General features: G+C 40.7%; 1 long non-coding RNA gene across 1 annotated transcript; it reads right to left on the bottom strand.

Annotated features, from left to right (window-relative positions):
- On the bottom strand, positions 1-1,399 carry LOC124842062 (uncharacterized). Its single transcript, XR_007029148.2, has 2 exons — positions 462-1,399; positions 1-370 (listed from the first exon to the last, which is right to left on the bottom strand). It is a non-coding gene; the product is annotated as an uncharacterized LOC124842062 (long non-coding RNA).
- Positions 1,400-13,244: the final 11,845 nt, after the last annotated feature.

The following is a 13,244-nucleotide window of genomic DNA, read 5'->3' on the forward strand; positions in this document are numbered from 1 at the left end:
AACAGCTAGAAGTGGATCTCAATTTCAAGCCTAGAAAAATAAGATATTAGATTCACTGTTCTATTTTTTCTATTTTCTATTACGAATTCCGAACTCCATTTCGGGGAGGAAATTCGTGGTGTAGCTGAATTTAGGGTGATTGTTACAGATAGATTACATGTAACGTGACCATGCTACACATTATGTGCGCAATCATCTGAGATAACGACATCAAACTAAATCAAAATTGCATATTACATTCTTGTCGAGACCCACATCTCGCGTGCCGCATCAATTATCAATTTCTAGTTTTCTTCTTTCCTCTCTTCTTTGCACTAGTTTCTGGCCCTTCAGCCTCCTCAGCCTTCTGCTCAGCTTCTAATAGAGCCAGCTGCAGTGTCCAAAGAAAATCATTTTTAGGGGCAAGTTTGACGAAATACTCAACAAAAACGAGGGTAGATGTTTGTGAAACAAAATATTACCTCGTCAAGAATAGGTTTTAGCTCCCTGTACCGTGCTTCAGCGAGATCAAAACCATCCTTGCGGAGTTCCTATTACAGCAGAATTTTACGACTTAGACATGAGGCATTCATCAGTATACATATGTATTTGTTTGTATATATGAGAAAGAACCTTAAATTAGAGCCAGATGAATATCAAAATAATTATATTCCCGTTCATTTCAAACTGGAAAATTACAATATTAGGGTGTACTTGTTCAAGAACTAAAAATGAAGCAGGGCAGATTTCGAACATAATTAGCACTGCAGTTTCATGGTACAACTCATTTACATTCCGTCTCACAAAATCTGGACCCACAGAATGAATTTGATGTTACCCTTCTCATTTATATTGTGTTTTCACAATCCTCCGAATTTTTCCTCCACTAAAACCTGCACAGCCTTGGTCCTTCCGGTGTCTAGTTTACCTCTTTCCAGGAGTTTACATTCAATCCCAGATTTGACCAAATTATGAAATATTGCAAATTTAAAAGTATTATTAAAATTCTTATCATGCAAAATCTGTTATAAAAATGCAAACCAAGAGAGTAAAACCACAAAAAAATGTAAAAAAAAAGCAATAAAATGGATTTTGTTCCGCAAAATGGATTGCTTGTACTGAGTGCAAATGAATGATGAGCTCAACAAATACCTGGAAACTCTAAGCAAATCCTCATGTCCAAAATAATGTACTTTTCCAACGAAGTTGTGCATTTTACAAATCAACTATCATTATTTTGTGTTTTGTCATCCAAGTTTTTCTGTACTTGCATTTTACTGTTATTTATCAAATTTTGTGCATTTTACCAATCCTTTAAATGTCTAATGGTGTGCAATCGAGTCATGGAAAAAAAAAGGCTTTTAAAAAGTGAAATAACTTCATTTTGAAAAAAGTGGTAAAAAATGACGTTATGTTTTTTCTAACCTTTTTTCTGACACATCAGCACATGACTGTACAATTAAGGATTGAAAAAATGTGTGGAAAAAGAAAATATGACGGTAAACATATGCATATTGCCTATTCATGTGAACAAATGCATGAATATCCAAACTAAGGAAAATAAAAATAAAAATCAAGCCAAATCAGATAAAATATTATTTGTAAACAGATCAGACCCAAATTTTATGACTTTTGAAGTAGTCGGACACTTTGAGCCAAGTCAAACAGAAAAATCAATTGGAGTTTCTTTAGTTCCTCCTGAACTACTTGTTAGTAATATACAGAGCGTGAGCGGCCAATAACAAAGAGGGAGTAAATTGATTTTTAGTTAAAAATAGCTTCTTTTTAAAAAAATCTTGCCTTTTTATAAAGTAACTTCACATAACAGAAAACCACTTCAAATAAAAGCAAGTAAATAAAAGAATATAAGGAAAGAGAAACTTGCAAAAGTGATTTTTATATTGGTTCAAATCAAAAGATCCTAAATCCAATTGTTAATCTCTCTAAAAGAGGGATTAACCAATAACTAATAATAAACCAACAACTTACAATATGGAGTAGAGTAGAGGTTTAGAAAATATCTCTCTTGACAGACAAGAGATGAACAATACTTCCTTTTGACACAAAAGGACGAACCGGCTTAACTTTGCTTAGTAGATATGCTTCTATACTTAGACACACTAAGACAAGCACTTCCTTCCACTTAGCACCAAGTTCACAAGCTCACTTAAAACATAAAGAGTTTAAGCAATGCACTTCATTCTAAAATAGTTTAAGTAACTTCTAAAAGAGATAAAAAATAAAGTATTTATAGGTGTGTGCTTAGTAGATATGCTTCTATACTTAGACACACTAAGACAAGCACTTCCTTCCACTTAGCACCAAGTTCACAAGCTCACTTAAAACACAAAGAGTTCAAGCAATGCACTTCATTCTAAAATAGTTTAAGTAACTTTTAAAAGAGCTCAAAAATGAAGTATTTATAGGTGTGAGATATGTCAGAATATGTGAATTATTGTGCAATTAATATAGCAATTATGTGTAATCCTGCAATTATGTCTAATCCCTAAAATTAAGGGATTAGGATTAGTAATTATTGGGCAGATTTCCTTTTATTAAGATCAGGTATTATTGGGTAGATATCTCCTGATTTAGAGACTTTATTTCAGGAGATTTTTTACCTTAATTAGACAATAGTTTGTTTCTTTTTAAACACTTATGTATTGTTTCAAAAGTATGAATGAGAGAATAATTAATTCCAGCATCCTACTACTGTTTTACAACATGGTATCAGAGCTCTAGGTTTTTCCTGGAGCCCTGGTCTTTGTTTTTTGTCTCACGGCCTTCATTGCCGTTCCTCAACTATTGCTGGCCTTCATTGCCATTCTCGTCCAAAAAAAAAAAAAAAAAAAAAAAAAGGGGCAGCCTTAATTGCTGCTGTTATTCTTTCCGCTGTGTTAACCTAACATCCGATTACAATGTCTGGTGCTACATCAAGTAGAGAAGTCTCTAGTCCTTCACACAAAAATGGAGAACTCCAAGGTCTCCGAGCGTCATACAGGTTGGATGGAAAAAATTTTCTCAAATGGTCCCAGTTTGTTAGAACCTATCTCAAGGGAAAAGGATGCCTGGTTCATCTCCTTGAAAATGGTCCAAGCATGGAGGATCCAGCATTTGCAGCATGGGATGAAAAAGATTCCATGATTATGTCTTGGTTGTGGGACTCCATGGAAGCTACCATCAGCGACACTTGTATGTTTCTTAATACAGCTAAAGATATTTGGGACTCCATAAACCGCACATATTCTAAAGCCAATGATGCTGCCCAAGTATATGAAATCAAAATAAAAACTGCAGCCACAAAACAGGGAAGCAGAGGAATCACAGAATATGCGGCACTGTTGCAGAATCTATGGCAGGAACTTGATCACTACAGAGTTTTTGAAATGAAGTGTGCTGAGGATGCAATCCTCTTGAAGAATTTCATAGAGAAGGATCGTGTGTATGATTTTCTTGCAGGACTAAATCCTGAATTTGATCAAGTTAGAGTGCAAATTCTAGGGAGAAAGGATACTCCTTCACTAGAAGAAACCATCTCTATTGTTCGTGCAGAAGAAAGTCGAAGGAGTGTAATGCTTGAGTCTCAACCAATGGATGGGTCTGCTCTACTTACCAAACCTGAACTGGTGCAGAAAGGAAATGAGCAAATTCCTAATTCTCTATGGAAAGGAAATAGAGATAATTTATGGTGCACCTATTGTCAGAAACCGAGACACACAAGGGAGAAATGTTGGAAATTGCATGGCAAACCTCCAGGAAAGGAGTGGGTGAATCGTGGAGGACAACAAAAGTCCCAAGTGCACATAACACAAACAGAGATTAAAGAATCTCCAGCAGTAGACAGTTTCAATATGGAAGAAATAAAGAAATTGAAGAAGCTATTGGGGAATATGGAGGAACCCTCTGGATCATGTTCTCTTGTTTTCTCAGGTAAAACTTCTTGTATGAATACCTCATATAATGTGAACTCTTGGATTGTGGATTCGGGAGCTACAGATCATATGACACATTTATTCCACTTGTTTCATTCTTATACACCCTCACCAAGTAATAGAAAAATTATTGTTGCAAATGGGTCAGTAGCTACTGTTGCAGGATATGGTAATATCCAAGTAAACCCGAACCTTATGCTTAAAAACGTTCTCCATGTTCCCAAACTCTCAGCCAGTCTTCTCTCCATAAAGAAACTAACCTCTGATCTCAATTGTTCTGCAATGTTTTCCCCATCTCTATGTGTTTTTCAGGAACAGGACTCGGGGAGGAGGATTGGACTTGCTAAAGAAAAAGATGGTCTTTACTACTTGGAAGTATCTAAAGAATCCCAAACCAACCAAGCAAAATCCCTTCACAGTATAACAAATAAGGATGAACTATGGTTGTATCACTATCGTCTAGGACATCCATCATTTAAGGTGCTACAATTTATGTTTCCTCATTTGTATGAAAACTTAGATATCTCAAAGCTTCATTGTGAAACTTGTGAGTTAGCGAAGCATACTCGTGCTTTTTTTCCCAACAGCAATAATAGAAGCTCTCAACCTTTTCAATTGATTCATAGTGATATATGGGGACCGTCTACAGTACCAAATATTTCTGGGGCCCGCTGGTTTGTAACATTTATTGATGATTGCACTAGGGTTACTTGGCTCTATTTGCTTAAACAAAAATCTGATGTCAGCACTATCATTCCCATATTTCACTCAATGATCACAACTCAATTTGGAGTTAATATTAAAAGGTTTAGGACCGATAATGCTAGAGATTATTTCAACCAAACCATATCCTCGTATTTCCAATCTAATGGGATCATCCATGACTCTTCATGTGTTTATACCCCACAACAAAATGGAGTGGCAGAAAGAAAAAATGGGCATTTACTCAATATAACTCGGGCTCTTCTTTTTCAAGGGAATGTTCCAAAAAATTATTGGGGAGAAGCTGTTCTTACTGCATCATATCTTATTAATAGACTTCCCTCTCATGGCCTAAGTAATAAGAGTCCAATAGAAGTCCTAAATAATTTCTTTCCTCACTTTAAGAAATCAAATGGATTGATTCCTAGAATATTTGGATGTACAGCCTTTGCACATGTCCCTGTTCAAGCTAGAGATAAACTGGATCCCAGGGCTGTTAAATGTATTTTTTTAGGATATTCAGCCACACAAAAAGGGTATAAATGTTATGATCCTATCATTAAAAAATGGTATATCTCAGCTGATGTTACTTTTCTTGAAACTAAACCTTTTTTTAACAAAACCAATCCTACAGAACAATGTCTAGAAGACCCTCATGAAAATACTGAGTTCTTAACTCTGCCATATATCACAACCAACAGATCTGAGCCTCCAACTATACAACATAATTCTGAACGAGGATCAGAAGCTATGGATACAGATTTCCCCATTGAAGCAACTCGAATAGAAGCTGACAATCCTCCGAGATTTAACAAGGTTTACACCAGGAGAAAGCAAATTCCAGAGATGATGCAAGTCCATGAATCCAATCCAAGTTCTGCACCAGAAAATGAAGAAATACCTGAACCAGAAAATGAGATTGACCTTCCAATAGCCATCCGAAAAGGTACTAGAAATTGCACTAAAAAACCTCTCTATCCTCTCTCAAATTATGTTTCTTATGATAGATTATCAGCTAATCATAAAAGCTTTATTGTAAACTTGAATTCTGTGGTTATACCAAATAATATTATTGAAGCACTAGCAAAGAAAGAGTGGAGAGATGCTATGCAAGTGGAAATGACAGCATTAGAGAAGAATAACACTTGGGAAATTGTGGATAAACCCAAAGAAAAGAATATTGTTGACTGTAAGTGGATATTCACAGTAAAATATAATGCTGATGGGTCACTTGAACGATACAAAGCAAGATTGGTGGCCAAAGGATACACTCAAGCATATGGAATAGACTATGAAGAAACGTTTGCACCAGTTGCTAAAATGAATACTCTAAGGATTCTTCTATCCTTAGCTGCTCATTTTGATTGGAAACTACTACAGTATGATGTTAAAAATGCCTTTCTTCATGGAGACCTAGAGGAAGAAATCTACATGAACATCCCACAGGGGGTTGAAGGAGATAGACAAAATAAGGTGTGCAGACTTAAGAAGGCACTATATGGACTGAAACAATCTCCTAGAGCATGGTTTGGGAGGTTCTCAAAAGTTATGAAGGGATTTGGCTACAAACAAAGCCAAGGAGACCACACGTTGTTCATAAAACATTCAGAAAAGGGGAAGGTAACAGTTCTTTTGGTGTATGTGGATGATATTATAGTAACTGGGAATGATGAAAAAGAAAAGGAAAAATTGAAACAAAGACTAGTCCAAGAATTTGATCTCAAAGAGCTTGGAAAACTGAAATATTTTCTAGGAATTGAAGTAGCATACTCTACCCAAGGAATTTTTATATCCCAACAAAAATACATAACCGATTTGTTGGCTGAGACGAAGACTATTGGATGCAGACCCGCAACAACTCCAATGGACCCCAATCACAAACTGAGTAAATCTGGAGATGAACCAGAAGTAGAAAAAAGGATGTACCAGAGGCTGGTTGGAAAATTAATATATTTGGCGCATACCCGACCAGATATTGCCCATTCGGTAAGTGTAATAAGTCAGTTTATGCATGAACCAAAGGAGTCTCACCTTCAAGCTGCCTATAGGATTCTACATTACTTAAAAGGCACTCCTGGAAAGGGAATCCTATTCAAGAAGAATGAAAAATTGAACCTTGAAGCCTACACCGACGCAGACTATGCAGGATCTCTAATTGATAGAAGATCGACTACTGGATATTGTACTTTCCTGGGTGGAAATTTAGTAACTTGGAGAAGTAAAAAACAGAATGTAGTGTCTAGATCATCAGCTGAATCAGAGTTCAGAGCACTTGCTCAAGGAATATGTGAATTATTATGGATAAAAATTATTCTGGATGATTTGAAAGTTGATTTGAAGGGTCCCATGAAACTGTACTGTGATAATAAATCAGCAATAGAAATTGCACATAATCCGGTTCAACATGACCGGACAAAACACGTTGAAATAGATAGACACTTCATCAAAGAAAAAGTAGACGAAGGTCTATTATGCATGGCGTATGTCCCATCCAGGCAACAAGTAGCTGATGTGTTAACAAAAGGTCTCAATAGCCCTATCTTCCAAGATCTTATAAGCAAACTGGGAATGACCAATATCTATTCCTCAGCTTGAGGGGGGGTGTCAGAATATGTGAATTATTGTGCAATTAATATAGCAATTATGTGTAATCCTGCAATTATGTCTAATCCCTAAAATTAAGGGATTAGGATTAGTAATTATTGGGCAGATTTCCTTTTATTAAGATCAGGTATTATTGGGTAGATATCTCCTGATTTAGAGACTTTATTTCAGGAGATTTTTTACCTTAATTAGACAATAGTTTGTTTCTTTTTAAACACTTATGTATTGTTTCAAAAGTATGAATGAGAGAATAATTAATTCCAGCATCCTACTACTGTTTTACAACAAGATATATTATATCTTAGATAGGTATCTTATGTTTATCTTTTATCTTTAGTTAATTTGTTATTATTTCTTATTTGTACTTTGGACTTAGCCCATATCTCTTCTATTATAAATAGAGTACCCTATGTGTATATTCAACTCAAGGAAGATTATATGGAGTCCATCCTTTGAAGAAGCTTCATCAACCCACTTGAAAGATCATCTTATGTTGAAAGAGCATCCTCAAAGCAATCTCCATCATGGATTTATTCCCCATGGTAACAACTTCATCCACAAAAGGGATGTGCCTGCTGAAGAAGGGGAGGAAGATGCTCCTATGCCTGATGCTACAGATGATGTTGGACCATCAAGAGCTCATGAAGGCTCATCCTCATCTATGGAGGAAAATATTGCAACTCTCACTAGGAAGATGGAGGAAATGTACAACCTCCAAGCCACAAGGCATTAAGAATTGCTCTCACTTCATGTTGCTCAGCATGAACAAATGTGTGGCCTCATTAGTGACAGATAATAGGCTGACTAATATTGAGCGTGTTAGACCGTTATTAGTCTATGAGAGAAGAAAGAAACATAGTTAGTTGGTCTAACTGTTTGGGCAGTTAGAGGGCGCGGGGAAAAGCTTTTGAACTTGTATAAATAGTTGTGATTAGTTTGGGGAGGGATGATTTTGTTGATCAGGACTCATTGTCCTGAGGGGGAGAGGTTAAGCTCTCTGTATTCTTGCTGTTGATTGAAAGTGAATAAAAGAAGCATTTCTTTGTCAGAGAGTGTGTTTGCAGAGTAAGGAGTGAGTTTTTCCTAGGTTCTTGGATAAAGAACCTAACATTTGGTCCGACCTGCCGGATTCGAAAGAAAGAGAGAATCAGTGATGGACGGACAGTCATCGGAGGATAGGGTGGATAACCTGGAGATAACGGTGGAAGGAATTAAAGAGGAAACGGCGGCGATAAGGCGAGACATTCAACAGATGATGAGGATGATGAGCGGAGGCCCGAATAATCACGGAGGAGGGTCGGAAAAGGGAAGTACGTTCGTGAATGCCAATCACGAGCATAGCGACAGTAGGGGAGTGCATCAGAATTGGAGGAAGAGGGTGGAATTACCTGGGTTTGATGGGCAAGAGCCGCACAGTTGGATCAATCGGGCAGAGCGCTTTTTCGATATTCAGACAGTGGCAGATGATGATAAAGCTGAACTCGCATATATCAGCATGGAGGGTAGTGCAAGCTACTGGTTCAAGATTTGGAAAGACAAGGCCAAGAATCGATCGTGGACGGGATTAAAGGCATCACTGATTAATCGATTTGGAGGAGGGTTTCGGGGCACGGTGTACGAACAATTAGCAACTTTACGTCAAAAAGGTTCGGTGGAGGAATTCGCCAGGAATTTTGAGGTATTGCTGGGGCAGACGCAAGGATTAACGGAGGAGTTGACACTAGGATTTTTTTTGGCGGGATTGAAGGAAGAGGTCAAGGGCCAAGTACGCATCCAGGCCCCCAAGGAAATTGAGGAGGCGATCAGGGTTGCGAGAGATGTGGAGGACGCTATGGTACGAACGCGAGGAGGAGGTTGGAATGGCGTAAAAATGAGTGGGGGAGGATCGCGACCCACAACGACAGTGATTCGCGGAGAAATGGAGCGACCTACCGTTAATAGATCGGGAGGAGTGGAGGGAGTGTGGCGAATCGAAGAGAAGGGCCGTTGCCGGCAACGGGCCAGAGAGGCGGAAATGCTGGGGGTGGCGATAATCGGGGGAGAATGGTTCGAAACTTGCCCTATCCGGAGTTCTTGAAAAGACGAGAGGAGGGACGATGTTTCCGGTGCGGCGGCCCCTTCGCTCCAGGACATCGCTGCTCGGAGAAAAGTTTGAGAGTACTCTTGTTGGCAGAAGACGAGGAGGATGTGGTTATCGAAGGTGAATCTCCGGAGGGGGATTGCATGGAACTGTCGGCGTGCTCGGCGGAAGGGATGACGTCGCCGACAACCATGAAGCTCGCTGGGAGAATCGGAGAGAACCCAGTGATAATTCTCATTGATAGCGGGGCCAGTCATAATTTCGTGAGCCGAAGGGTGGCAGAGGAGATGAGACTTCCGGTGACCGACACAGCGCCATACGCGGTGAGTCTCGGGGACGGACGGAGGAGGATGTCAAGAGGGCGTTGTGAGGGGGTACCGATCAACATGGGGGAAAATAAGGTGGTGGCAAACCTTTACGTCTTCGAGCTGGGTGGAGTAGATGTTATACTGGGAATTGCATGGCTGGCAACGTTGGGGGAGGTGATTATAAATTGGAAGGAGATGTCTATGATATATACCATGGGAGACAAGAGGATTAGAGTGCAGGGGGACCCAGCTTTGGCCCGACAGTTGGTGGAACCCCAGGAACTGAAGAAGGTAGTGGATGCTGACTCATGGTTCCTTGTGTGGGAAGTGGGGCAGCTGAAAAAGCAGAGAGACGACACGTGTCCAGGAGAGCTCACGGGGGAACAGCAGACCGAATTGAAGGCTGTGTTACAGGCCCACTGCGGGGTGTTTAAGGAGCGAGAAGGCTTGCCTCTGAGACGTGATTTGGAGCATCGGATTGTCCTTAAGAAGGGTGAGGATCCCGTCAACGTGAGGCCATACAAATATTCTTATTTTGTGAAGGAGGAGATAGAGAAGCAAGTGGCAGATATGTTGAAGGTGGGAATTATTCGTCCCAGCAGAAGCCCATACTCCAGTCCAGTCATTCTAGTGAAAAAGAAGAATGGTAGCTGGCGATTCTGCATCGATTACCGAGCACTTAACAAGGCAACTGCCCCTGATCAGTACCCCATTCCTGTGATAGAGGAGTTGTTGGACGAGCTGCATGGCGCCAAATACTTTTCTAAGATAGATTTGAAGGTCGGGTATCATCAAATCCGAATGGGAGAGGAAGATATCCCGAAAACGGCGTTCCGCACCCATCAGGGTCACTTCGAATTTTTGGTGATGCCCTTCGGGCTCACCAACGCCCCAGCAACTTTCCAGAACGCCATGAACAACCTGCTGCAGCCCTTCCTCAGGCGATTTGTACTAGTTTTTTTCGATGATATCCTCGTGTATAGTCGGACATGGGGAGATCACCTTGAACAGCTGGGCTCGGTGTTGCAGTTACTGGGACAACAGAAGTGGGTAGCCAACCAAAGTAAATGCGAGTTCGGGAAGCAACAAATTGGCTACTTAGGACACGTAATATCGGAAAGAGGAGTGGAGATGGACACGGAGAAGGTGCAGGCGGTGTTAGGGTGGGGAGAACCAAGGAATTTAAAGGCTTTGAGGGGGTTTCTAGGCCTCACGGGTTATTATCGCCGATTTGTGAAGGGATATGGGAGGATGGCCAAACCTCTGACAGACTTGCTAAAAAAGGGGAGTTTTGAGTGGTCACCAGCCGCACAGACAGCCATGGAGAATTTGAAAACAACCATAACCACGGCACCAGTTTTGACTCTTCCAGATTTTAACCAAGAGTTTCATCTGGAATGTGATGCCTCAGGAATAGGTGTGGGAGCAGTACTCATGCAGAATAAAAAACCTATTGCTTTCTTCAGTAAAGCGTTATCGGTGGGATCTTTGAGTAAGTCAGTATATGAAAAGGAACTTATGGCTTTGGTAATGGCCATTCAACACTGGAGGCCCTACTTATTGGGACGGCGGTTTGTGGTATATACCGATCAACGCAGTTTGAAATACCTGGTGGAACAACGAATCACAACCCACAGCCAGCAGAATTGGATAGCTAAGCTCATGGGTTATGATTTTGACATCGTATACAAGGTGGGAAGCTCAAACAAAGTGGCTGATGCCCTCTCAAGGAAAGGGGAAGAAGTTACGGAGGATATGGAGTTGCAAGCCATCTCACGGCCTTATTGGTATGATTTCAGTGAGGTGTTAAAAGAAGTTGTGGAAGATGAAGCACTACAAAAGGTGGTTCAGGAGATTAAGGAGGACCCAAATAGTCACACCCCATATACTCTGGAGAATGGACGACTCCATTATAGAGGAAGGTTGGTGCTATCCGCTACATCTAGTTGGATTCCCAAATTATTGGCCGAATTCCATGTGACCAGCACAGGCGGACATTCAGATGTGTTCAGGACGTATAGGAGGCTGGCGCAGTCCTTATACTGGGGGAATGAAGAAAACAGTGACAGACTTCGTTGCTAGATGCGTAATATGCCAGCAACATAAATATATGGCAGCATCACCGCAGGGTCTACTTCAACCTCTGCCTATCCCTCAGGCAGTGTGGGAAGAGGTGAGCATCGATTTCATTGTCAAATTACCAAAATCTCACAATTACGATGCAATTTTAGTGGTGGTGGACAGATTGAGTAAGTATGGACATTTTATGGCATTAAAACATCCCTATTCAGCAAGAACAGTGGCAGAGGTTTTTGTTCAAGAGGTGGTTAGATTGCACGGGATTTCGGTGTCGATTGTGAGCGACAGGGACCCCCTGTTCCTTAGTACATTCTGGAAAGAATTGTTTAAGATGCAAGGAACACAATTGAAGATGAGTACGGCATATCATCCAGAGACTGATGGACAAACGGAGGTTTTGAACCGCATTGTAGAAGGATATTTGAGGTGTTTCTGCTCTGAGCAGCCCAAAAACTGGAGAATGATGTTACCATGGGCTGAATACTGGTACAACACCAGTTACCAGGGCGCTGCCAAGTGCTCTCCCTTCGAGATTGTTTATGGCAGGGCACCCCCATCATTGAGCAGGTTTATTCCGGGGGAGACAGCGGTGGAAACAGTGGCTCAGGACTTAATAACCCGAGATGAGGCTCTGCGACAATTAAAATTCCATTTAAGCAGGGCACAGGATATGATGGTGGGCCAGGCAAATAAAAAAAGGAGAGAGGTAGACATTCAAGTGGGGGATTGGGTCTACTTAAAAATCAGACCGCAAGGCAATCGTCTATGCCTGTAAGATTACATCCAAAACTTGCAGCTAGGTACTATGGACCATTCCAGGTGATTCAGCAAATTGGGAAGGTCGCCTATCGTTTACAGTTACCGGAAACAGCCAAGATACACCCTGTTTTTCATGTTTCCCAGTTAAAAAAGGCGGTGGGAGAGAAAAAAATAGAAGGGGAGCTGCCTGCAGAGTTACAGGCGGATGGACCCAGCTATTGGCCAGTGGAAGTCCTAGAAAGGAGAACCAGACAGCAGGGTGGTGAGCCTATACACCAAGTATTAGTGCAGTGGCATGAAGGAGGAAGAGATGGAGCAACTTGGGAAGACGTGGAAACGATGCAGGACCAATATCCAGAATATCCAGAATTCAACCTTGGGGACAAGGTTGCTGAAGGAGGGGGGAGTAATGTTAGACCGTTATTAGTCTATGAGAGAAGAAAGAAACATAGTTAGTTGGTCTAACTGTTTGGGCAGTTAGAGGGCGCGGGGAAAAGCTTTTGAACTTGTATAAATAGTTGTGATTAGTTGGGGGAGGGATCTTTTTGGCCTTAGTGATTTTGTTGATTAGGACTCATTGTCCTGAGGGGGAGAGGTTAAGCTCTCTGTATTCTTGCTGTTGATTGAAAGTGAATAAAAGAAGCATTTCTTTGTCAGAGAGTGTGTTTGCAGAGTAAGGAGTGAGTTTTTCCTAGATTCTTGGATAAAGAACCTAACAGTATGAGAGGAGGAGAAAGCATTAATTACCTAACTGCCTAACTGTTTAGCAATTAGGTAAGGCGGGAAGGGGAACTATGTATA

The sequence above is a fragment of the Vigna umbellata genome, chromosome 7, assembly GCF_029865625.1.
Source record: "Vigna umbellata cultivar VRB3 chromosome 7, Vumbellata_1.0, whole genome shotgun sequence".
NCBI lineage: Eukaryota > Viridiplantae > Streptophyta > Magnoliopsida > Fabales > Fabaceae > Vigna > Vigna umbellata.